The sequence below is a fragment of the Sebastes umbrosus genome, chromosome 6 (genome assembly GCF_015220745.1).
Source record: "Sebastes umbrosus isolate fSebUmb1 chromosome 6, fSebUmb1.pri, whole genome shotgun sequence".
NCBI lineage: Eukaryota > Metazoa > Chordata > Actinopteri > Perciformes > Sebastidae > Sebastes > Sebastes umbrosus.
This window is the reverse complement of record NC_051274.1, coordinates 1,478,366-1,505,592: the sequence shown is the minus strand read 5'-3', so window position 1 is coordinate 1,505,592 and position 27,227 is coordinate 1,478,366. Positions and strand designations below refer to the sequence as shown.

Genomic DNA, 27,227 nt, shown 5'->3' with positions numbered 1-27,227 from the left:
CAATTTTCATATCTTCATGTCCTTAATGCCCTGCAGTTGGCATCTCTTCTCTCCACCCTTGCCCTGATGACAACAGTGAGCAGAGCTATTAAACATCCCCATGAACATCACGCTTCTTGTTTGGCTTTGTAAACCTGTTCACACAATAGCCAACAGGACAGATGGACCGGTCTTGAAAACACTTCCATCACTTCAAAAGGCCAGTCCAGTATCTGCACACTCGGACCCCGTTGGGCTGAGACGCCTGGCTCGAATGGTCCAGCCACTCTGCAGACAGCTTGTCAATATGCCGAGTCACTGTGGAGAGGGCCGGGTTGACAGGCCTTCGAGACAGCCCCAAGCTGAGCAGCCTCAGGAGAGAGGAGGACAAAGGTTGGAGAGACACTCAATAATAGTTCTCATAGAGAAGTGCAGGGATAGCTCAGAGGAACACAGGTGGCCAGCAGAATAGAAAGGTATGGCAGGTTGCGAGCATCAACATCTGGCCAATCAGTGCACGTTTGTCCATATCAGTACCTGCAGAGCTGCTGGTGATCGATCATACAAGTGGGACGAATAGTGTTCCATTTAAGAAATTACATTTTAATCACTGCTGCTGTGCACTGATGGTGACAACACTGTCCTTGGACAATATTTTAACACTTAGTCTTGTATACAATTTGGCATTAGTCGTGAAAATATACTTCATATTCATGGACGGATTATGAAACAAAGTGTCCCTGGTCACAGACATGTAAAAGCCCCTGCTACATTGGAGGAAAATCCCCAGACTGAAAGAGACCGACTGAAAGAGACACAAAACAACTACAAAGAGACAATAGATACGACAAACGAAGTGTCTCTTTGTGGTAATTTTTCATATTTTGTAGTCGTTTTGCATCTCTTTGTAGTCGTTTTGCATCTCTTTGTAGTCGTTTTGCATCTCTTTGTGGTCGTTTTGCATCTTTTTGTAGTTGTTTTGCATCTATTTGTAGTCGTTTTGCATCTCTTTGTGGTCGTTTTGCATTTCTTTGTAGTCGTTTTGAATTTCTTTGTAGTCGTTTTGCATCTCTTTGTAGTCGTTTTGCATCTATTTGTAGTCGTTTTGTTTGTCTTTGTAATCGTTTTGTGTCTTCGTGGTCATGTTGCATCTCTTTATAGTCATTGTGGATATCTTATTGGTTTTGTGTCTGTGGTAATTTTGTGTCTCTTTGTGGTTTTGCATCTGTTTGTGGTTTTACATCTGTTTGTGGTTTTGTGTCTTTGTAGTCGTTTTGCATCTCTTTGTAGTCGTTTTGCATCTCTTTGTGGTCGTTTTGCATCTATTTGTAGTCGTTTTGCATCTTTTTGTAGTCGTTTTGCATCTATTTGTAGTCGTTTTGCATCTCTTTGTGGTCGTTTTGCATTTCTTTGTAGTCGTTTTGCATTTCTTTGTAGTCGTTTTGCATCTCTTTGTAGTCGTTTTTGCATCTCTTTGTAGTCGTTTTGTTTGTCTTTGTAATCGTTTTGTGTCTTTGTGGTCATGTTGCATCTCTTTATAGTCACTGTGGATATCTTATTGGTTTTGTGTCTGTGGTAATTTTGTGTCTCTTTGTGGTTTTGCATCTGTTTGTGGTTTTGTGTCTTTGTAGTCGTTTTGCATCTCTTTGTGGTCGTTTTGCATCTCTTTGTGGTCGTTTTGCATCTATTTGTAGTCGTTTTGCATCTCTTTGTGGTCGTTTTGCATTTCTTTGTAGTCGTTTTGCATCTCTTTGTAGTCGTTTTGCATCTCTTTGTGGTCGTTTTGCATTTCTTTGTAGTTGTTTTGCATTTCTTTGTAGTCGTTTTGCATCTCTTTGTAGTCGTTTTGCATCTCTTTGTAGTCGTTTTGCATCAATTTGTAGTCGTTTTGTTTGTCTTTGTAATCGTTTTGTGTCTTTGTGGTCATGTTGCATCTCTTTATAGTCATTGTGGATATCTTATTGGTTTTGTGTCTGTGGTAATTTTGTGTCTCTTTGTGGTTTTGCATCTGTTTGTGGTTTTGTGTCTTTGTAGTTGTTTTGTAATCTCTTTGTGGTCATTTTGTGTCTCTTTGTGGCTTTGCATCTGTTTGTGGTCATTTTGTATCTCTTATTGATTTTGTGTCTTGGTAGTCGTTTTGTGTCTCTTTGTGGATTTGCATCTGTTTGTGGTCATTTTGTGTCTCTCTGTAGTCTCTCTCTGTCTCAGACGTTTTTCAAACAGAGGCTCTGGCCCAGGGGTTTGGCCGGTTAAGTCATCCATCCATGCATGTTTCAGAATTTCAGATAGAGACGGGTCTTCATTTAAAGACATTGGAGGCTCAGTCATACACTTAACTCAGTTGGTACCCAAGAGAACCCATTTCTCTAGTCTCAAAGTGGGTTTTGAGTTTGAACAGGGAACACATGTACTCATTTAAGCACCTGCATCAAGGTGTTGAGTTTAATCACATTCTAAGCAGTTTCTATTACCATACCTCATCTTTCTTCGAGAAACCCTTGAAATGAAGTTAGCTTCCCAGTCAGAACAGTTTATCGTTGGTTTGGAGCCCACAGAGACAAACAGTCCCTCACACCTTGTGATCAGAAAGATCTGTCAGCATTTTCTCTCTTAACTCTCTCTCTCGCCGGTCTCCTCGGAGGGGCTCAAGCTTCTATTTATTCCTGCCTGGTGGTTCATTTGAGCTTAATCACATCGCACCAACAAGCAGCCACCTGGGGACGGGCAAAATTAATGAGTGTGAGGGACGGCCAGCAGATGGATGGGGGACCAAGGGTCCCGCTAGGAGTGTGCAGAGAACGCCTGCTGGTTAGAGAAAAAAAAAATCTCTCCCTCCCGACTCAGTCACACTGAAAGTAATGACAAGTAGAGGCTGTCTGCAGGCTGACTGATTGTTCTGAGCAGTCCACACCTCCAAGAAAGTCTACAGGAACCCTCAGGGTTCTGAGAAAGATGGCATATAATATCTCTCTCACTAGAAACACACACTACATAATGAAACATGACGGATATTAGGATTAAAACCTGTCTGATACAGACGGGGGTCATCACCTAAGGTCTGAACAAGTCAGAGATGGTCCTTGATTTTGTGTGGATATACTATCTAGTAAGATCCCTGGTCTCATGTCTCTGTTACAGAGCAAGGGACTGAGAACAGTTGAACCACTGTAGATGACACAGCAGATGGGTTATTATGGTGACTTGTCATAAGCAAATGGAAGTGGAGTTATCTGACCTTCTTTTGTGCATGTAGTTCGTGGCACACAGACGGTTCTTAGACTCTCGCAGGTTTAATCTTAGCTTGTCTGAATGAAGTCTCAGCACTAAACTATACCAGCCACACTATATGAATATGTATTGTATAGAAAATCTTGCAGATGTGCCATCACTGCTCTTTGTGTTTTTAGTAGGGCTGTCAATCGATTTAAATAGTTAATCGAGATTAATGGCAAATTAATCACACCTTTTTTATCTGTTCAAAATGTACCTTAAAGGGAGAGTATATATCAACATGGGAGTGGGCAAATATGCTTGTTTTATGCAAATATATGTCTATATTTATTACTGGAATTCGATTAACAACACAAAACATTGATAAATATTGTCCAGAAATTAGGGATGTCACGATACCAGAAATCTAGTAGTTGATACCAATACCAGTGAATTTCCATGATTCTCAGAACCCAATTCGATACCACAATAAAAAAAAATTAAAAAAAAGGAAAATGATGAGACTATTCTTCAGAAACAGCTCAGTGACTGTAAGAAAACAGCAGAGGCTGTAACGCACACATGCACTCTCTCTATAGATATCCTCAGAATGCAAGCAGTAGTTTTAATTCACTGACATGGTGACAGACCATTACATATTTATTTCAAATGCTAATGTTACATTTTGATGAGGGATGACACAGACCGGTTAGGACGATAGCCTACTACTACGAGCTATGGTTACATTACGTTAGCCAAAACACGGTAGTCATTAGCGTTTTGCCATTGCAAGCGTAGAAGGAACATACTTGGCTACAAAACAATGCCAGCTGTCTCAAACTAAAATACTGGTAACATGTCGGCTATATCAGGATAAAGAGAACAAGTTCATTTAACGTTAACATGAATCGAAACTCACTCACCTTGAATTCTTTGAGAAGATCTGGATGTCTGTCTTTGAGGTACTTTGAGGTTAAATTGGAAGTATTTCTTCCTTTGGTTTGAAAAGTACGACGGCACCGTTTGCATATTGACTTTTGTGAATGTATTATTACTCCTCAATGATCCGCCTCGAACGCAAAGTACCTCCATACCCGACTCTTACTATTTGTCTTCTCAACGAGTCGAGGCGGAGCTAGTGGCGGAGCCGTTGGCTGAGCTAGAGGCGGAGCTAGTGGCGGAGCTGGCGCTGCAGCTGCTCTTGTTGTATCTTTCACGTGTAGTTGTTTTTTTCCGTGCTGTTAGGCACTCTTCTTCTGCCTTCATTTCACGGCAGATGAGAATACCTGTAAGCGTGTATGCTGCCCCCATCAGATCCGGAAGGATCGCATCTCCAGATTGCAAGTTGCGTTATGTGTTAAAAAGATAAGTGGCGTTAAAAAAAATTTACATAAACAATTTATGAAAGCAGAGGGGCAGTTACAGCAGGAGAGAGACTAGTGTTGAGAGGCAGTTGCTCGGCAGCAGCTCTGCAACAATATGTTGTTATTTTGATAGAAAATAGGCCGAATATGTATTGAGGCTCTTGTCCAGTTCTTCTAAATAGTAGGAGGAAGTTTCAGTTTTCATAAACTCAACTTAAAGTTCTCAGTGTGACTGCTTGGATTCAGTTCGACGTCATAAATACGTTTTATTTACTCACGCTTAGCCTGAATTGATTTTGATGCAGAATATTATACAGGGCACCTTTTATTACTGTACCTGTACACTTGAATATACATCCAGTGGTAGGCCGCCTGTCACTTTAGTGTAATGAATATGAATAGTGCTTGTTTTCTGTGGTAATTTGATTCATAACCTGTTGAGAGTTCTCTTCACGGTTTGCGCACACACGGCAGATCTCAGGTCAAATCAATTCATGGAGGTACAGAAAGTCTTATGTTCTCCGTCATCATTTCAGGAGGCAGAGAAGCGCTATAAACACACAGTCCATTTACCATTTACCTTGAGTTTCGCCTGTCCCACTGCTGTTTCTGTGTGTGGAGAGCTATTTTAAATATCATCTTGAGATGGTTCTGTGAATGTCTTGAAGCTGGTTTTGTCATAAACTTGATACTTTTCTGAATTCCAATGTCATTGAATATAATAGGTCAGTTTGACGCTTATAATATAAAACAAATGTTAATCTTTACTGTTTTTTTCTTTTTTCCCCATGTGGATCCTCTTCTTCCATCAAATTCCAAACCTGTTGTGACTGTATCAGGTAAGAGCAGTATGTCAAGTATTTACTGTATGTCTGCTGTGGCTTTGTTTGCATTGATAAAGTATTTACTGTATGTCTGCTGTGGCTTTGTTTGCATTGATAACTGGCACAGTGAGAAAGGAGCAAAGTCTGAATTCCAGACTGGTCTTGTCTCCAGTCTGCAAACTGTTTTCTTCTCTTAACAGATCAGTGTGTACTCTTCTTACAGAACAATCGGTTGTTTCTTTTATTGCCCTTACATTAGGGCTGCATGATTATGGCCAAAATGATAATTCCGATTGGTTTGATCAATATTGAGATCACGATTATTTATCATGATTATTCATAGATTTTAGGGAAAAATATTTTTAATGCAATTGCACTTCATTTAAATAAACAGAGGGCTGCTTTCACTTCCATGTTGTGCTACATTCAAATTCTAAATGTTATCCTTTTACTTTGTTATTGTCATTTATAGTGGTTATTTGCATAAAAACACACAATTCAAATGATTAGGAAATAAATTATTGTATTTTGTATTTCAATATTTGCTTTGATTAAAAGAAATCTTGCCATTTGTTTTAATTATAAAGTATAAATTGCTTAGAGCTAGTTCTAGGAAGTTAAACAGGTCATATTTCCCTCTCTATTATCTATTTTATATTGCTGTGAAAACATCTCCTTCAAACAACTGTAGTTATTCAAGTTTCTTGCAAAAAGCTCCATTTTACAAGATTACATTTGAATGCATCATGATAGCGACATTAATTACCTTCGCCCAATACTCATTTTTAGTGTCTGAGTAGAGCTTGAATGCACCATAATGTAACTCAATGGACCTCCATAAATGGAGCTCTCAAGTTCCGTGCCATTGGCAGATGAGCCGGTCACTGTGATCACTCTGAGCAGCATCATTGGAACTAGTTACTATAATAAATGTCTTTTATTAATTAAGTTAGCTGTTCCAAATGTTTTTAAGGTTGTTCCTCTGCGGCCTATTTTAAACTTTCAGTGGTGACAAATTGCAGCTTTATGTCTTCTTCACTCACACTGAAGAACTTCCACACCGACGACATGTGGACTGATTGACGGTGCATCTCTAGGTGTTAGTTTAGGAAGCGCTTGATTTATGCAGCAGAGTTTTCTATGAGCGGACTTCATTTAATTTTGGGAAGCCAAAATCGTGATTGCGAATAAAATTTGATTAATTGTGCAGTCCTACCCTACCTCGGATACCATGACCTCGATGACTGAGAACCTTCACAAACATAAACCTACCCTACCTTATGTTTGACCAAAACAGTGATCCAAAGATGAACTGAATGTAAACAGTAGTAGTGTTTTCATGTTTTTTACATGCACACAAAGAACCGATTTTGGCTCAATTGCAGCATGGTACTGTGTATTTTCTCCACTGACTGCCTCCTTGCGTCTTAAAAGCTACTAGATGTTTCTAAGTAGGTTAACTCAGCATGGCCACCTCTTTGAGCTGCGAAGTCGTGCTGCAAATGGTTATTTCCATCTAGTAATGTCCTCTTAGGTCCTGTAGTGATTGGACTGTCTAGAGCAGAACATTGGCGACCTGTCAAGGCCCCACTGTTTCCTGAGAGGGGAATTTAACCAAAATCTCCCTGGGCCACCTCGGCCCATTGCTCAGGAGACTGCTAGGGGGTTGTGATCTCTACTTTGTGACCTGTCCACAACCAATTACACACAGAGTACAACAGACTACAAACCCCAGAGACTTGAGGATGCCTTAGCGCCTGGGAATTAAGGCAGCTGCTCTCATCCAGCCAGCTATTACGGCACTGTGGAGTAGCATGGTGGTGCCAGCTTTCAAGGACAGTCAGAAGTTAACTTGGCCTCTCTGCATGCAAGCAGGCAGGCTGTCTGATTGGCTACAAGTACACCAACTACTGCCTCTCCACTGTGTATTGAGTAAAGCAACTCCAGCATCAATCATTCTGCCATATACGGCCAGGGAAATGAGGCCATATGGTTATACATTAGTCCTTGGTAATCATATATATGAATGACTGTGTGCTGTATGACAGTGGCCTGTCCTTGTGGTTTCTGTGTCACAGTCAAGTTGTTGCTGATGTTTTGTAATGAGCAGGTTTCAGCATCACTTTGTTGGCTGTCTTAGGAGCATTAAGAGTAGATCTAAGCCTCTTAAGGCCTTTGTGTACTCCCAAAAAGTGTCGTTCTGACATTCTGAAAATGGCAAAAAGTTCATTGCTCCTTTCAAATTCTTTTCCCCAGATGCCAAAGTTTCTCATTCTGCCCCTCTCTATGTTCACTGCTGAACTGCAACAATAGGCCTTTTCCACCGGAGACACTTTGACATGTCACAGTAGGAAAAGCACAGGTGTGAATAATAAAATTAATAATTGCTGAATTCCATTTAGCCGCTTCGGTTTCTTGCTTCTGGTATTGTGCTTGCTATGTCACTGTCAGAGGCTTACTCGGACACTTGAATGGAACGGAGCCATTGTTAATGTTATCAGTGCTTTTTCCTGCTATGACAGGTCAAAATTTCTACTGTGAAAAAAGCCTTTTGCCTCCGTGTTGGCAGTGATGGAGAGGTGGAAGGGTGGAAAGTATGACCGGAACTGGGATCAAGCTCTGAGAACCAGCCCACTCTACATTTTCAAATCAGTGTTCAGCACACACTGGGAAATGTTGCTACTGGTACCTGTACTGTAAATGCAATACTTTTAAATCAGACGCTGTTTATTCAGCTCTTGCACCAACAACTTCTGCTTTATAATCCCTGCCACTTACTATGACGTTACCTTCTCTCTTTAACCTCAGGGAAAGGTAGAAACGTGTGCACATCGTGGCTTTTCTGACATTGTGGACTACATGTTGAGTTTCAGTGTATTTCCATCTTAAAGGGATAGTTTGGGTGTTTTGAACTGGGGTATATGAGATACTTTTATCCATAGTCAGTGTATTACCTACAGTAGATGGCGGTCGGCACACCCTCAGCTTGGAGGAGCAGACGGGAGTACCGACACGAGCAAAGGCCGACAGCAAAACACATTTTAGCCACCTAAAAGAAAGGCTCACCTAAAAAATAAATATCATATAATAAATTAAGTGTACGTTATATTTAGAATATTTTCATTTCCTGACGGGGAACTGAAGCTGTTGTATCCATCTATGCTCTCGCCAAAGCCACCAGACTCCATTGAAAAAACAGTAATTTTACCTCAATGAACACGGGGGTTGCTGGTCTACCGCTGCCTCGATCGGTTAGTTAGTTTGTGTTATTGTGTGACTTTGGTGTATTTGAACTAACCAAATTCACACAATAGCACAAGCAAATAAACCGATCGAGGCAGCGATAGACCAGCATCTTCCCGTGTTCTGCAAGGTAAAATTACTGTTTATTTCAATGGAGTCTGGTTGCTTTGGCGAGAGCATAGATAACAGCTCCCCGTCAGAAATGTAGACTGTATAGTTGTCTCACAGCAAGGTAAACCAGCAAAAGTATTCTAAATATAGCGTACACTTGATTATTTTAGGTGAGTCTTTCTTTTAGGTGTCTAAAATCCGTTTTGCTGCCGGCCCCGTCCGCAGCAGTACATTGCTTTGCTTCCATGCGGTAACTCCTGTCTGTTTCTCCAAACTGGGGGCTCTGACCGTCATACACTGACTATGGATAAGTACCTCATACAACCCCACTTCAAAACACCCGAACTATCCCTTTAAGTTGTCTGTGGATACTGTAATGTAGCTGGTTACAGTCGAGTAAGAACCTTGTTATTGTTATTAGAGGGGCTGAAAGAGCCCAATTACACCCACGTTACAGCTGAAAATGAATTCTACTGTATTTTCGGAAGAAAGTATGGGAAAATCAAAGGATGCATGTTGGAAATACCTCCTATACCTACCTATTTCTTAGTGCTGATGTTCAGTTGGACATTAGTAGAAATGTGTGTTAGAAAAACATAAACACCTCCAAAGACCAAAGAATCCATTAGGATCATGTTTTGCAGCTCTTTCCAATCTTTCGCATCATCATGGATAGAGCTGTATTCCAGAAAAGTGTCTGCGCTGGGGATTTAAGGAACACAACATTAACCCAAGTTATAACAGATGTTATGTTTTAACACATTTACCCTGTTTGAAACCAAATAAAACCCGTTCAGTCACACAGCAGCAGCAGCAGCAGCAGCAGCAGCAGCAGCACTACTATATATTCCCAGCAGAATGAAGAACTGCGTGTGACACTGCTTTTACTTCTTGACAAAACAACCTGCACAGTGTATCTGCGGCGCAGTCACCAGGATTGAAATCCCCAGCAGGCATCAGGATGATTGATGCTTCTCTCTGCTGATTGCCTTCCTCTTTTTTCTCTCTCCCAAACAAGTCTGAGGTCTGAATGCAGCCTAGAAATGAAAAGACAACCCATTGAAACCATTCTGACACTAATCTGATGTCATGCTTCTCGGATGTTTTTCTGTTTCTGGCAAATGTCGGAGGAGTACCTTTTCTCAGTTATGGAGACAGTCAGCTTTGACGTCTATATTATAACTCATCCTCTTCCTTTTGCTTTGTCTGACTCTGTCTTCGCCTGTCTTTGTTCCATCAGACAACTTTGCAGCGTATGAACCTCTTGCTCTGTGTGCACCACAGCTAATATTTATTAGAGCTGGGACAATACACCCATCTTCCAATTCGGTACTATCATGATACATGGGTGCCGATTCAATATGTATTGCGGTTCTACAAGTATTGCGATTCGATATTACCATTTATTGCGATTTTTGATAACTCTTTTAACACTAGACCATCAAGTTGAATCATACACTTCTAGAGACTTTTACTTTGGAAAATCTCTAAATGAATCCAGTAAAAATGTGTGTTTTTCAGCATGTATGTAGTCAGAGATGTCCTGAAGTCAAATATATCAGTCATTGTCAGACATTATTTATTACATTTTTTCCAGCAACCGAAAACTCAAAGAATAAAGACATTTCCCTCACAGATTAGTGGTATTTTCTTTTTAATTTATAAGGGACATGTAATGTTTTATACTCCTGGTGAATATAATCCATCAATCTTATTTCCATAGATGTATTTTGTATATACAGTTCCCTTTGTTAACACCTTATTTTGAAAACCAGACATAGTCACACATAGTCTCCCGTCAGCTCCGTTCTCTTTATCCATCCATGGTCAGCTCCATCGGGGCCGTTTCAATGCAGAGAACATAAATGTCAGTATCTGGGTGCTCTACAGTTGTAGCGTCGGCCCATTTGACCACGGAGATGAGAACGACGGCCGGCTCGACCACACGTTATTGCGATACGATAACGTTTCCTGTCCGTGACAGAGTTAGCATGCAGCTTTAGCCGTGATGTCTAGCTCTGCTTTTCCTGTCAATGTGTGAAACCCAAAGTGTTTCCATCCATTACTGGATGTGTAGTGTTTACCACGCTGGATTTAACATGGGAGGGTGCAGGTTGTATCCACGCTGACCCTCCTTTTCTGCTTTGTCGTTTTAGCTTGTTGTGGTTTGTTTTGGTTGACGGATACGGAACGGATATGACGTCACGTTACTCAGACTACAACAATAAAAGCGATAACTTCCTTCTACCTCCACATAGACTCAGATGAAGCAAATATATTGATTCTAGCATTAAAAAAATCTATTTAAAAGTTGTAATAAAAAACACGCTATACATAGATCTTTTTTCCCACCCCTAATATTTCTATGGGATGAAGGCGGGTGGCATGCCAAGCAGCCTAACGCTACGTGAAAAGCCTGTGGAGTCTATATATAGAATATAATATATAATATATTGAATATATACAGTGTTGGCAGGCTGGATTTGACACACAGTGATATCATAGAACAGAAGATGCAAATCTTTGGTACCCCGCCTCCTCGCCTCCCTACCTCTGTCTGTTTTCCATTCTTCTTCATTATTATTCTCATTCAAAAAGGACCCTACAGCAAGCTGCATCCAATATGGGCTGGCGTTCCAACATTTATCCTTGCAGAATTCAATTACTGTTCCCCCTTTTTTTGCCTTTCTTTCTCACTCTCATTCATCTGAAAATCTCGAAAATGCTTTTTATCATTTTTCATAACAATGCCTCCCAATATCATAAATCTGAGCCTATGTTCATTTCTCGCCATGCTCAGCGTGATTGTGCCGGCGGCAGGAGGGGAGGACGTATAGAAGCGGCATCGATCACAGGCTGGTTCATCTCTTTGCTTGCCCTCAGACAAACGGCGTTTAGATGGGAGCGATGCTGTTGTTGGTGTTTACAGCCCGTGTCTACTTAAAGCACTCTTTTATCTTTTATCTCTTTGTGCTTCATCAGTCTGAGGGATCCTTTTCTTGGCTGGTTTCTTATCTGACCCTGGGGTCATAAAAGAAAACTGCTATCCTTTTTGACAATAAAGACGGCTTCATTTCAGGGTATGACTTCAACTAGATTAGTCCTCCTTGTTCTGATGGCATTTTCTGACTTTCAATTTAAAGTGGAGTTTTATTCTTTGTCACTGTACTCTAGTATTCTGGAGCTGGATTTTTATTTCAATTACAGCAAAAACAATATAAACTCTTTGGAATTATCTGAATTCCTGGAGTTATAGCTAATAGAATGCTCATAAAAATGAACGTACAAGTATGTTAATTTAGTGCATCAAAGGCGTCTAGAGTCTCAACATAGTTACACGTTTTTTTATCCATGCTCGCGACGTGGCTCTAAGGATGATAATGTCAGTTGTTCAGTCCACCACATTGGTGCGTACTGAAATAACTTGTCTTCTATTGGATGGATTGCCATGATATTTGGTACAAATATCCATGATGCTTTAGTGATCCCTGACCTTTCCTTGAGCACTTCTAGCTGGTTACATTTTCCACTAAATCAGACATTTGCTACATGGATTGGCACAAAATGTATGTTTGAGGCAAGAGAGAGAGAGAGCGTCGGTTAATGTGTGTGAGCTAGTGGAGCAGAAGACAGAGTTACTTTAGAGTTAGTTGAGAATGTCAAGTGAATGTTCAGTGGAAGTTGCAGTTTGGGCTCCTCAAGACCAACAGAGGTTTCTGTGTCTTGTGTCCGGGTGGCTGAGTGGAGTGACAGGGGTTAACTCCGGAGTGAGTAACGTTACCGACTCCGGCCCATTCAGGAAAAGTTATCACAGTGGTTTTGTTTGTCTGTTCTGGGCCACTGTAGAAACATGGAGGCCGGCTCTGTGAAGAGAGGACACGCTCGGTCGTGTCTAGAAGGTAACCTGCAAATCGCAAAAATTTGATCTGAGACCTGCAAAACCCAACGACTTATCCCAACCTTAACTATTCAAGGTCAATGCCTGACCTTAACCATCTCGCGAGAGTTTCCCCAATTTGCTAGTTCCTTTCTAGACACGACCGACCCACTCCCTATGGAGATATAAACGGCTCATTCTGCTAACGAAAACATGATTCTTATTTTCAGGTGATTATACACTGAAAAAAATATACTTATTCATTTTTTATATTCCATTTCTGCCAGTAGATCCTTCTAATTGTTATACACTGGTCCTTTAATAGAAAACCATCTTAACAACAATTTGAAAATCCAGTTCTGGTCTTCAAGCAGACTTGACAGAGACAGACAGTTCCCCCTGGGAACAATCTGTGATGTCCCTCTGTGAGGTCGCATGATTTCCTAGTGAGATAAACAGCATTGCTGAATTTTCCTCAATTTCTTCCATATCTGGACCACTGACTGATGGAGGCCCAGATCTTGAGATGAGCTTTCCATTTCCAACCCTCACAAAGTCTCCCTCTGCGGTCCAGGGAAGGTTTCAGATAACGTCAGGTCTATTTAACAAAGTTGCCTGACCCCTCCTAAAATGTAATTCATTAAGTCAGCCATCTTGAATTCAAAAATGTTTTTTTTTCTAGGTTTCTAGCCGTGCTTGGTCCCTTTTATTGTCAATTACAGCTTGTGTTTATCTGTCGTTTTGATTGAGGCCAATTAATTTGGTAATTCCAAAGGCATTACAAACATTTCACACTCACAGCTGTCATCCTGTTGGTTCTTGTGTGTGCCTGCCTCTCGAGCTTTTTTACTTTATAATGTGTGTTTTGCCACATGCGAGTAGTGTCAACAACTTATTAATGGCTTTTCATACAAAGGGGGGTGGAAATATGGTTTAATTTTGAGTTATTATGTCAATGAATGAGACAGCTCATCATCCACACTTTTATACTTCCTATGTGACGCCTCTGTACTCCAGACTAGAAGAGGTCAAGGGGTCAATAAGCTCATTTGGCTGTCTTAGAAGTAATAATAAAGTGAAATAAACCAGCTCAAATTGTCCCTGGCAGGCCCAGTAAATTTCATGCTGAGATAATTAGACTGGTTTACACTCACACGCAGTACAGTTTCATTATCTTTGTGTTTTCCGCGTGTTTTTGATCTAAAGATGGAGAGCAAAGTCAAAGCAGGCCCGAGGACGGTCGAGACAAATAGTTAAAAGTCCACAACAATGAGTGATGCCTCGATCCGAGCAGGGCTGCGTGATGAGAGCTGGACTGTTGGGTAATGACGTTTCCTTCACCGCCTCTGCTGTCTAATTGAAAATGTATTTATTCCTCTGAATTAGCGCCTACTCTCAGCTTCCCCTCCCTCCCTATTAAGAAGATTGGCTGTGAGCATTTAACTTCCTCTGTCCACTTACGAGTGAAAAAAAATTCATCATTGCCACGGGTTTGTGTCGACTTGATTAAGCGGCAGAATGTCTTTGAAGTGCCAAACTTTGATTTCTGCACATGTGCCAGCGTTTCCCAAGAGGGGCTTTACGGGGGGCCGGGCCGGGCCGGCCGAGATGCTGTGTGATGTCGGGCCATTTCAACTCGGTTTATAATTGCCTCTCTCGCTTCGTCCCTCTTTACTGGTTGTACCGATTCAATGAGGGGAATGGTGAAGTTACAGTGTGACCTTGCGAGCCTCACAATTTAGGACATTTTTCATGATAAACATTTTCTCATGGAAGTACGTCCCTCTCCCCTCCTCCTCTTCCTCCTTTGCTTGCTACAGCATGTTAACCAGGGCACGCTGGCACGAGGTGTGGAGTGGAACAGATGCCATTATGCATGCTTCTGCAGATTAGCTAATCACAGGCACCACCTGGGTGTGCTGATTGCTATTAATCCACTATTGTAATTGAAAATTAGGGTTTGCGCCGCAAAAGCATGCTGTCTCTTCATTGGCCCTAATAGATTCTTTACACCTGCCTCCTGACAGACTTGTCATTCACACTGAGCGCAGTAACGCGGAATCAACCCCCGAGGTGCAAAGCGATGGAAGTACTCAGTTATGACTGATATAATTATGAAAGCCGCAATCTCTTATTACATTTAATCTCTAAATGACCATTTTACATTTTAGTAGTGTAAATGCAGGAAGCAGCATGTCTAGTGATAAATACTCTTTCCTGAGGACGTGCAGTGTAACTGCTGTAAATCTCGCCTCCACACGGTTCAACCGTGAATATGAATCAGCGTGTAGAATAATAGATCATGAAATGACAGTGAGGCTGTTGTGGCATTTTCATAAACAGCAGCACAACTCTACCGTGCTTGTAGACAGTGTCAACGTGTTCAATGGAGAGTATAATTTCTTTGCTCTTGACATTTGGCTTCCAATCTTCCTCAAAGGTGACATTAATGAGAGCTACTGACTGTGATGTGACGGAGTGAAGTTTTTAGAAGGAGTCGCGTAGTCTACCATCTCAGGCAAGTCCCCTTGGCCAGTGGTTCCCAAACAGAAAAATCACGGCCCTAGGCACCAACTTTTAGCAGACAGCATGCCTCCATGAGGTGCCCACTAATCGGGTCTTGTCTGGAAGGTAAACCCCAAATTGCGAAAACAAATTGTAAAGACTTTTGCGATGACCTATCCTAACCAGTCAATGCCTAACCTTAACTGTTCGAGTTCAATGCCTAGCCTTAACCATCTTGCAAGAGTTTCGCAATTTGTGCTTTACCTTCTAGACACAAGCCACTAATGGGAAACCCTAATGGGAAATTGGAACGATGCCCTGCCACCGAGCCTCAGTCCTCTTCCTGCTTCCAGCTCTTTGCTCCGTCTCACCGTTGATAACCCTGTTCAAAAATATTGTCAGGGAAAGCGGATTATGGCGCATAGCTGTATGAATTCCCCTACAGTAGTATCTCACAGTTAATTAAATTCATCATTGTCTTTTGGAAATGGTCCTCATTCTCTTCACTCTCGCTGGGACGTGTGCTCTAGTAAAAGGGACGTCCTGTAATGTAGTAATTACGCCTAATGAGTTCCCCTCACCTGGGGATTCACGTCCTTAATCTGCTCAGCCACCTGTGGGCGTGTGTGTGTGTGTGTGTGTTGTGTGTTGTGTGTGTGTGTGTGTGTGCGCAGTATAGTTTGTACCACCCTGCGTAGCAAACCTCAATACAAACATGCACGACACACCTACGTAACTCCCGATTTGATACTATCATGATACTTGGGTGCTGATTTGATATGTATTGCAATTTAAAAGTATTGCGATTCGATATTACCATTTATTGTGATTTTTGTTAACTTTTTCAACACTAGACCATGGGAAAAAGTAGAATCATACACTGCTAGTGACTTTGACTTGGAAAATATCTAAATTGATAAAATGAAAATGTTTGCTTTTCAGCATGTATGTAGTCAGAGATGTCCTGAAGTCAAATATATCAGTCATTATCAGGAATTATTTATTAAGTTTTTCCAGCAACCCCAAACTCAAAGAATAAAGACATTTCCCTCACAGATTAGTGGTATTTTCTTTTTAATTTATAAGGGACATGTAATGTTTCATACTTCTGGTGAATATAATCCATCAATCTTATTTCCATAGATGTATTTTGTATATACAGTTCCCTTTGTTAACACCTTATTTTGAAAACCGGACGTAGTCACGCGTGTATACTACCTCTAACTAAGTCCGTCTCTAGCTCTCCCGTCAGCTCCGTTCTCTTTATCCATCCATGGTCAGCTCCATCGATGCCGTTTGAATGTATTTAACAGAAATGTCAGTATATGGGTGCTCTACAGTTGTAGCGTCGGCCCATTTCACCACGGAGACGAGAGCGACGGCCGGCTCGACTGCACGTTACCGCACTACGATAACGTTTCCTGTCCATGGCAGAGTTAGCATGCAGCTTTAGCCGTGATGTCTAGCTCTGCTTTTCATGCAATGTTTGAAACCCAAAGTGTTTCCATCCTTTACTGGATGTGTAGTGTTTACCACGCTGGATTTAACATGTGAGGGTGCAGGTCGTATCCACGCTGACCCTCCAACGTTTTTTCTACTTTCTTGTTACGGCTCGCTGTGGTTTGTTTTGGTTGACGGATACGGAATGGATATGACGTCACGTTACTCAGACTATAACAGTAAAAGTGGTAACTTCCTTCTACCTCCACATAGACTCAAATGAAGCAAATATATCGATTCTAGCATTAAAAAATCGATTTCAAAATTATTGAAAACAAATTTGCCACACATATGTGAATTGATTTTTTTTTTCCCACCCCGAACAAAAACGTTTTTTTTTTTCATGAATGACAACCCAACTCCACACTGTGTGGCATTTCTCCTCAGACAGAGCACAAACAAATTCAAATGCCAGCAAGACATGAACAACCTGATCTCTCAACTTTGATTACCAAAACTCTTCTCCCTCTTTTGTGATTTTTTAAGATGATGTATAATAGCTGCCATTTTCCTCTCAGGGAGCTCTTAAGAAGAAACCCCCTATAGTCCGCACCACAATAAGTTCCCCAAGTACCCGCTGTTGGTCCAAAGATGGACGATTAAAAAAAGCATCTATAGAAAGTAAACCAAGAACAAGTAAAGTTGGTGGTGTACGTGCAGCCGTCTCTCTGCGCTGCCACGCTGTTCCCTCTCTCTTCTCCCTCAGTGCTGCCAGCGCCAAACTTGTTTTTCATAGAACTCCACACATAAGAGCAGGGTTGTTTTGTTGCGGAGCAAGACACACTTCTCCACGTTAAGAGATGGCAAAGCTTTCAGCTGTCAAAAGAAGCCTCGAGGAGCACAAAAGAGGCAAGGAGCGCTTGTCTCTGAATTCATCGCGGTGCACCTCTGACTCGGGCTGTGCAAGGGGGCGTCGAAGATGGACACGAGAGTACACCTACTACATATGGAGCCTCCGTCAACTTGTGTATCCGCAAATATTTTTTCCGTCTGGTTTTTCATATCCCCCCTCCCTCCCACATTCTTGACCTTATGGGTATTGTTCACTGCAATTTTTGGTGTCCTGTTTCCTTATTTCTCTGTGATTTGCGGTACAGTGCATCTTCAGTGTATTAGATGAGCATCTGTGGCAAAATAACGCAGATAAGTATCATTGAGTGAGTCAGTGGGAGTGAGTCAATGTGTTTGTGGTCAGGGGTGATCATGTCCTCAAGCATTATTGGCATTGCAATATGCCTCTGAAATAATATCTGTGTGGTTTTGTGCGTGCGTGTGTAGCTCGTCAGGAGAGTTGGTTGATGCTGGTCCACTGAATCAGTTACATTTTTATTATGCTTACTCACAGATCTGGCTCGCCCCTGAGCCCCATTCTTTTGTCATGATCGAAACCACCCTGTGAAGGTTAACCTCTCGGGAGTGGAGAGGGGGGGTTTGACCTATCCTCTCTGTTTGTTTGTGTGTGACTGCATGCCAGTATGAACGAGAGCAAACCTCAGTGAGTCAGCTGGAAGCATCACACATGGAAGGAATCAGTCTAACGAAAATCCCAAATCCCCCGATGGAAAGCTCCGGCGAGCTATCTCCCTGACATCATACTAATAACAAAGACCTATGGACCAACAGGGAGAGGACTCTATACTCTATTAAATCAGCTCTGACGGGATCAGTCCCTGAGCAACGCAACACCATGACTCACCCACTCAGGCTGGGTGTCATTACTGCCACGCTCTCCGTGTGCTCGGTTCACTCCTGACAGAAAGCCCCTTATATCTTCAAGGTGCTAATAAATTGGATTTGCTGGATCATTGTGACATTTTGTTGGGGATCTAACAAATGTTTGTTTTCCTTCCGGCATATAGTCACAGCCTCTTTCTCTGCCACTGCAATGCACCCTACAGGGAGCAGTCTGAATACACATTTGCAGAGTTGCTATTATATGCATGTGTTACCTCTGTCTGACGATAGCTACCAACACATTTTACATGCTGTGATCTGTCTGCACACTCTGTCGTGTTTACACCACAGACTGTATAGAAGACGTGGATGTTAAAACCAAAATGTTACAATTCACTGTCATGAACTGAAAACAAACTGTGAAAGGGTGAAAGGAGAACTCCCAGACCGGACAACACCATGGCAACGACCTGTCAATCACAAGGTAGCAACACCCTAAAGCATTCCCTGGTGTATCATCTATTTTACTTTAAATGGGACCATCATTTACTAAATGAACACCACCAGAGGATAGCGTGTCAGTGTCTCATTTTGCCTCGCCGAGGTGTGAATATTACAAGTGTATATGAAGGTGCAGTAGCAGCAGGGGGCAACAAAACCTCTCACTTAGGTTTGGGCAAAATGTCATGGTTGGGGTTAAAATAAGTACGTAAACTAAGTACAATACGTACGGCAACAACGTAACAAGTGTAGCGACTGCCATCAATCAAAAGCTAAGAGACTAAATAGGCTCTTTACTGACTTGTTCCAAGAAATACATAAATCCAGATGCGTTTGTGTTTTTTATTTAAATGAAAAGTATGACAAGCAATAACTTGGGCTCTCTGAGCTTAGCACATTTACGTGGACGCGTTTAGATTGCGTCAGTACAGACGACATGGCGTACAAATGACATGCCAAAAGTCTTTCGCATTATCGTATCATTTATACGCCTTTTCGTGTGACCGGGCTGATTGAGATCATAAACTCATGTTTACAATGTTTACTGAGGTAATAAATCAAGTGAGAAGTAGGCCCATTTTCTCATAGACTTTGTTACAACCAGAGGAGTCGCCCCCTGCTGGCTGTTAGAAAGAATGACAGTTTAAAGCACTTTTCAGATGCAGAGGCTGCTGCCTAGTTTATACATAAAGTGTTGGATGACTCAGCCAAACCCCATTTCTATCGGTCTCGTAACAGCAAGCGCACAGATGTTCATTTTGATTCACTCCAGTTCACCCCCCCCACACCCCCCATCCATGAGTCCATCGGTCATGTGGAAGAATTATTTATTAAAAACATAACTAACGTCTGCTGTGTGCAACTGCAAGAATACAAATCACAGAGTCATCGGAGAGAGAGCCTTGAAACCAGCGTGAGGTAAATACTCAGTTGACATTCAGCGGTTGTAGGGAGGTTTTGCCTCTGATTCTCTTCATATCTGCTCTCTGGCGTCTGGCTGCTAAAGCCTTTTCATCTGCTGTGAGTGACTGATGTGGCTGCCCTCTCCTCCCTGGGCATCTGCCCAGCTTATTGAGCAGCCCCTCGTGTGTGCGCCTTCAAAGAGCTACAGATAAATCACGGACTAAATGTCAGTATCCAGTGGCCGAGCAATATCTATAGGCTTCACTAAGCTAAAGTCATACCCTTGCTCTCAGTAACCCTTCCACCATAACTCTAACCACACACACACACCAGCTCTATCAGCAGGAGGGATGTTAGGTGGACATAAGGCTGAAATGACTGAAGTCCAGCCAGATGACTCGTTTCAGTGCAGCGGCGAGTATCCTGTTCTGCAGCCAGAGGCTCCAGCACATGACGGATGGATGTAATGTAGGAGAGTGGTTTCTCTTTGTGCACCCGATCACTGCCTGACCTCCCGCAGATGGACAACAGGGATCAGGTTGTAACTGTGTGTGTACTGTATGTGTGTGTGTGGATTCCCTGGACCTGGAATTACTTTCTGTAGTAACTAGTTCCGTTTTGTCTGCGGTAGCTGTGGCTCAGAGGGAGAGCGGGTCACCCACCAATCGGAAGGTCGGCGATTTGTTGAAGTGTCCTTGAGCAAGATACTTAACCCCAAATTGCTCCCGAAGGCTGAGCCATCGGTGTGTGAATGAGTATTTAGATCAGATCCTGATGGGCAGGTTGGCAGCCTCTGCCATCAGTGTGTGTGTGTGTGTGTGTGTGTGTGTGTGTGTGTGTGTGTGTGTGTGTGTGTGTGTGTGTGTGTGTGTGTGTGTGTGTGTGTGTGTGTGTGTGTGTGTGTGTGTGTGTGTGCGTGCGTGCGTGCGTGCGTGCGTGCGTGCGTGCGTGCGTGCGTGCGTGCGTGCGTGCGTGCGTGCGTGCGTGCGTGCGTGCGTGCGTGCGTGCGTGCGTGCGTGCGTGCGTGCGTGCGTGCGTGCGTGAATGCGTGAATGCTGACATGTAATGTAAAGCACTTTGAGTGTTCAGAAGACTAGAAAGGCGCTACAGAAATGCAAGTCCATTTACCATTTCGTAAAAATGCCCTCTTATACAAGTATTGTTTTCTTGACAACTGTCTCATCACAAGGTCCGTTTTGAAGCTGTGCTGGAGTACAGTCGATAGTATCACACAACCTTCCTCAGCAGATGGAGTTTGCCCAGTTGTCGCGGAATTGTAGATGTTTGAATTTCACTATTTTTGCTGCACTTTAACGGCTTTTCATCCATGTTGGCTTAAAAGTTGAGATTGAAAGTTCATTTAGTAGCTGTTGTGGAGCCTTTCCATCAGCACATTTTTCAGAGTTTACCCAGGAAGTGTCAACTCAAGATTCAAGATTGGGATCTCAACTTTTAAGGCAACATTGATGAGAAGTCCTTAATGTCAGAACAGACTTTATCAATAGGCAAGGTAAGACAATGCCTGGAGCCCCTAACTAAGAGGGCCCCTAATAGCTGCCAGCCCGGTTGTACGAAAAGGCGCATGAATGACATGATAATACGCAAGGCAAACACATGCAATAAGAACATTTGTATGCAATTTAGTCTGTTATGACTGCAATGTAAATGCATCCGTGTAATGTGCTCCGCTCAGAGCTAGTGACGTAGAATAAAAAGTGAGAAAGACTGCTTATGGTGGGAGGGGAGGTGGATGGGTCCAACAAACAGGACTTTCAACTAGGGGACCCGTGTTCCAGACCGGTATATTGTTTTGTAAGTTACGTTTGTGACGTGTTTTCCTTACTTATGTTACATTGTTTACATACGTATTTTACTTAGTTTACGTACTCATTTGAAGCCCAACCATGATGTTTTTCCTACATCTAGCGAAGTGGTTTTGTTGCCCAAACCTAGTGTTTTCGTTGCCCCCTGCTGGTAGGCTATTCCACCTTCACACACACGTGTAATATTTGACACTGACACGCTATCCTCTGGTAAACAGGCGGGTCTATTACACGCTTTGGCAGGATATGTGGTTGTAGCTATACATATATCATGATGTTTAGATATAAAACATATCAATTGAAACTCATGTATACATGCGCTGCAATAACTCACACAATGCACTCATAGCGCTTCTTTTATTGTGTCACTCTTTACATAATGGACTATTCCTTCACTAGACGGTCCACTGCGCACCGTGCACTTGTTGTTAAGGATACTGAATGTCCATTGTGTGAGTCTCAAGGTACCGTACAATTCAATACTACGTCAAACATTGAAACAAGGTTATTGCAAGAGGGGAAGTAAATCATTCATTGTTAAACTCCTCGAGGTATTTTTTTTGTATTGACTCAATTTGATATAATGATGCCACAGCCCCTTTTCCCCCTGAACCTCATGAGAAGAAGTGATGATATACAGGTTAAGAGAACTGAATTCAAAAGAAAGGAAGAGAGGTGATGCGGCAACATGTGGGTCCATTTATTTAAAAGAAGCAAAATACTACAATCGCATAGAATGCAGTAAGCCCTGCATTGAAGTGAAGTACAAAAGAACTACCAACAGAATGTACTGTATTGTACATAAGGAGACTTTTGAGGTACTTGTACTTTACTTGCTTACTCAATCTGACCAATATAAATCAGAGAAATGCAAGCACATGTTTGCATTACAATTCTGGCTGGTGTTCTCACTTGATAAATGGCTGTAATAATTAATAACAGACTAATCGATTAATGAAACTGATTGTTTCAGATCTAATGTATGCAAATGCAGCCCTGGTGTACGCCTGTGTCAGCAGGACGCCATTTGAAGATGTATGCGAGTCAAGGATCGAGGCGGCAGCATCTGGGTCAGCCCGGCAAGAGATGCACACATCAAATCAGCAAACTGCAGCGCCTCGGGCTGTGCTTTCCAATACAATGCCTTCTGCTCTGTTGTGCATATTATTAGCAGACGCGCCTAAAACATCACTGCTGACTACCCAAGGCCTTTGAAGCGAGCCTTACTCACACATAGACCATATTTAACAGTGTCACCTGTGTGTGTTTGCAGATCTCACAGCATCCTTTTTTTGGTTTAAAATCAGGGCTGTAAAAGTAATAATAAAACATTAACGCAAATTAATTTTAACACCACTCATTTCTTTAATGCTGTAACGCAATTTGCTATTTTAAGGTTGCAGTGGGCTCGGTTCTAAAGCTAGAATGGAGATACTGGCATCATATGAAACTAGAAAACCTGATGAATCCATCGGTACCAACCATGTTACGCTTGTTGCTAAGGAGGTTAAATAACGTTCCAAACACATGCAAAATTTTGGCGTGGAAAAGCTGGCATGTCCATTTTCAAAGGGGTCCCTTGACCTCTGACCTCAGGATATGTGAATGTAAATGGGTTCTATGAGTACCCACGAGTCTCCCCTTTACAGACATGCCCACTTTATGATAATCACATGCAGTTTGGGGCAAGTCATAGTCAAGTCAGCACACTGACACACTGACAGCTGTTGTTGCCTGTTGGGCTGCTATTGTTGTTAATTGATTTCCAATGATAAAATATATACATACATTTGCATAAAGCAGCATATTTGCCCACTCCCATGTTGTTACGAGTAGTAAATACTTGACAAATCTATTAATTTGCGATTAAAATGTTAGCAGTGTTTGTATATGAGAGAGAGAGAGAGAGAGAGAGAGAGAGATTTGTGTCCCCTGGGGTTCTCTCTGATGCATCGGGTGGCATATTGTCAGTGACAGGCCAAGTTATTAAGGCTAAGAGCACATCACTTTACTTGCTCTGCAGAACGGTAAACCACAGAGCTGCAGAAGCTCCCGCCGCTGGCTCCATGTATCTCTATATGGTTCCTCTCTCTCTCCTCCATCCTTCAATAATGCACTGATTGATCTCTCCCCTTGTCGCTTCTTTCATTCTCTCTGATCCACTGATGACGACGAAACCCTTTGTCTCCTTCTCTCCATACGACGTAAAGATCGCTCTCTATTATGGAGATGAGGAGGAAAAGATTGTTCCCCTCTTTTGATCTCTGTTTCTCATTCAGTCTCTCTGGAAGCTGTCGAGTGTGTATGCACATGTATGCTCACGTGCAGTGTGAGGTTTTGTTTGTCCGTGGGTTTGTGCGTGTACAGCAGGTGTATGTGTGCGTCTGTGTGTAGATAGACAGACGGAGGTTTCAAAAGCACGGCGATGGCAAACAGCAGCAGGCTTTTGATGATGCACGGCGCAGAAGGGAGCTTCTTCTTCTCTGCGTCACAACCAGACGGCCTCAGCACAACAGATCAGCCAAATGAACAATGGGGCGAAGAGGATATGTGCTCCAAGGCTGACACACGCACATACAGAGATAACCTCCTCCCCTTCTGAGCTCTGCTGCATTATGTTAACATTTTTATCATTTCATCTTGTTTGTGTGCATCACAAGGGGTTTAACCTCGCTGTTCGAGGTTTAGGCCTGTGCATTTTAGAGTGGACTAAAGCTGCTGGGACATCAGAGCCTGGAGATGAAAGAGAAACCAGCAGCTAAAAAGTCTAAAACCACCTTATTAAAGATCTGGCCCTTTTCATCCTCTCTTCCATCCTTTCTCTCTCTTCTCTTCCTATCGGTCTGCCTAGTCATAGATACACGCTTGAGCAATGCCTTCTGTTGTTTGCTGGTTGCTACTTTTGCACTGTCTCTCTGAATGACTGCCCCTACACTGTGGGACATAAGCCTTTGGCCAGAGTCTCAGTGTCCGGTTCCGTATTGAACTCTACACTGCCCAGAGTGGCAACCAGAACCTCACAAGTAACTGAATCATTAGTGTCACTCTGCTCATTGGTAAATGAAACCACTATTGTCAGCTCAGCCACGATGTACATTATTTCCTGGTCAAAACTAGCTTACTGAAAGACCACAAAATCTACAGAAACAATCATGATGCGATCGTTCTGAGAATTGATCTGTACAACACAGCCATGAGGGGACAGAAGACGTTAATCGTCACAGTCAAATGGCCATTAAAGTCATTTGCCTACATCGCCGCAACGCCTGATCTAGTGTGAATGCAGCCTTAATGCTAAGGTCTATCATGCTGATGTTTAGCAGGTATAATTTTTACCATCAAGTTGTCTGCCATCTTAATTTAGTGTGTTAGCATGCTAACATTTGCTAATTAGCACTAAACACAAAGTGCAGCTGAGGATGATGGGAATGTCATTAGTTTTGTAGGAATTTGGTCATAAACTTAACTTAGGCAAATGAAACATTTGACCCAATGGTGGCACTATATGAAAGGTAAGGGATCACCAAAGTTATTTCAATTAATCCTGTGGGGGGCATGAATGTCTGTCCCAAATTTGATGGCAATCTATCCAATAAAGTGCTCCAGGGATGACATATTTTTGCAGGCCAACTCGGAAGTTAGCATCGTCCTGGTTCCCTCGACAAAAACCCAAAGGGATTTTTCTATTGGGTTTTGGATTATTGCAGAAAATAAGCATTGTGGCAAACAAACGTTATGATTCTTACATGTTTTGTTCTGTAAGATAATCTTTGCAAATGAACACCACTTTTATGATTTTTTTAAGTGTAAATACAAACACCAGAGGTAAAAGCTAACGTTAGGCTATAAACGAACTACACCAAAACACAACGAGGCTGTAAAGGAGGACGAGTCAGTGTGATGACATTTTGTTAGGGATGTTAATAATTGACCGTTTAACCGTTAACCGACGTTAAGAGTTTTAACCTATTTGCACATCGGCTCTGTTGCAGCTGTGCGGCTCGTTAGGCATTCAAAATAGCACCGCTGAGTGAAACGCACTAATCTTGACAGAGAACGGTTAATAATCGGTTAACGACGGTCGGTTATCAGTTCATTTATTTTTCAAAATTAGCATCCCTACATTTTGTAGTTTAATTTAGCCACTTGTCAGCAACCACCTTTTTTAAGAAACATAAAGGCTTAAAAATCACGAGTGGGATATATGCCGTAGAACAAAATGTTAAAATCTCTTCAGCTTGTGTTAACCACAGACCCTTATTTCAGGCATCTAACTAAAAACCCATTCAAAAACCCATTGACTTCCAGACGAGGGAACCGGAAGTGCTAAAATGCTAACTCATTCCGGGTTTTAGGACTCATTCCTGAACCGGTATAGTTGGAGAGATTTTTTTAAATTTAACGACGATAAAACTGAACTTCTAGCCATTGGTCCAACAATGTGTACCAGCCTGCTTCACGTCAAGCCTGGATCCCTCAGTATAAACAGACTGCTAGGAATCTTGGTGTAATGTTTGATGCAGATCTCTGTCTCGATGCTCAAGTAAAGGCAGTTGTTCAGTCACGCTTCTTCCAGCTCAAAAAGATCTCTAAAGTCAGATCTTTTTTAACTCCTTCCAATTTAGATAAAGTTATACCTGCTTTTATATTTTCCCGCCTAGACTACTGTAATGCACTTTATGTTGGTATCAGCCAGAGCTCCATTCACCGACTCCAACTGGTGCAGAACGCCGCCGCCCGAATTTTAACAGGCACTAACAAATACGAACACATCACTCCTGTGCTCGCCAATTTACACTGGCTGCCCGTTATGTTCAGAATAGATTTTAAAATTTGAATGCTCACTTTTAAAGCATTAAACGTCCTTTCCCCAAATTACATCAAGGATCTATTGAACCCCTACATGCCTGGGCGTTCCCTGAGATCAGCGGATGCAGCTCTGCTGGTTGTTCCCAGAATATAGTACATGAAAAGTTAATTATAACATTTTTGGTCACCTAAAAATGTCTTATTCAGCGTTGGGTTGTACACAGCTCCACCCTCTCGTGTCACCTCTGGTTGCTTGTGACCAAAGGTGACCGGGCCTTTGCGGTTAGAGCCCCCTGACTCTGGAACACTCTGCCTATTGAAATCAGACTCGCTACTTCATTATCAACTTTTAAGTCCCTTCTAAAAACTTTCTTTTATAGGAAAGCGTTTTTGAATAATTAATATGATGTTTGCTTTTATCATCCCTCTCTGGCCATTTTAGTCTGCTTTCTAAAATGTATTTTATCCCCAGATGTTTCTTGTTTTTATGATCCCTCTGTTGGTTGTATTTTATTCTTTGCTGATTTTATTGTTTTTTTGTTGTTTTTCTGTTTTACTGATTTTTTTTGGTTTATTTCACTCAAAACCACAAACACCAATATTGGGACTAGATGAAAAGACGGGATCACCAAAGTTATACCTCGTCTGGGATCCATGAATGTCTGTATAAAGTTTTGTGCCAATCCATCAATTAGCTATTACTTAGCTATATATATAATTAGCTTTAGTACAAGATCAGATCATTTAAATCAGCACAGTTATCCCTAATGTTCCCCTCTAACATACTCAAAGTCAGCTCTAACCACTGCAGTGGTGATGGGAGTGTCCACTGAGCTGTCCTGTACCTGACAGACTGCAGGGCAGATAGCGACGCTCAGGAAAGCGGTTGGACATGGATACCAGG

General features: G+C 42.1%; 1 protein-coding gene and 1 long non-coding RNA gene across 4 annotated transcripts in view; both read left to right on the top strand.

Moving 5' to 3' along the window:
• The window catches only part of magi3a (membrane associated guanylate kinase, WW and PDZ domain containing 3a), a 185,266-nt gene that overhangs the window by 74,683 nt on the left and 83,356 nt on the right, over positions 1 to 27,227 (top strand). The gene's annotated exons all lie outside the window — the stretch shown is intronic.
• Positions 18,579 to 20,791, top strand: LOC119489236. The gene is made up of 3 exons (XR_005207138.1): positions 18,579 to 18,862; positions 18,908 to 18,918; positions 20,781 to 20,791. It is a non-coding gene; the product is annotated as an uncharacterized LOC119489236 (long non-coding RNA).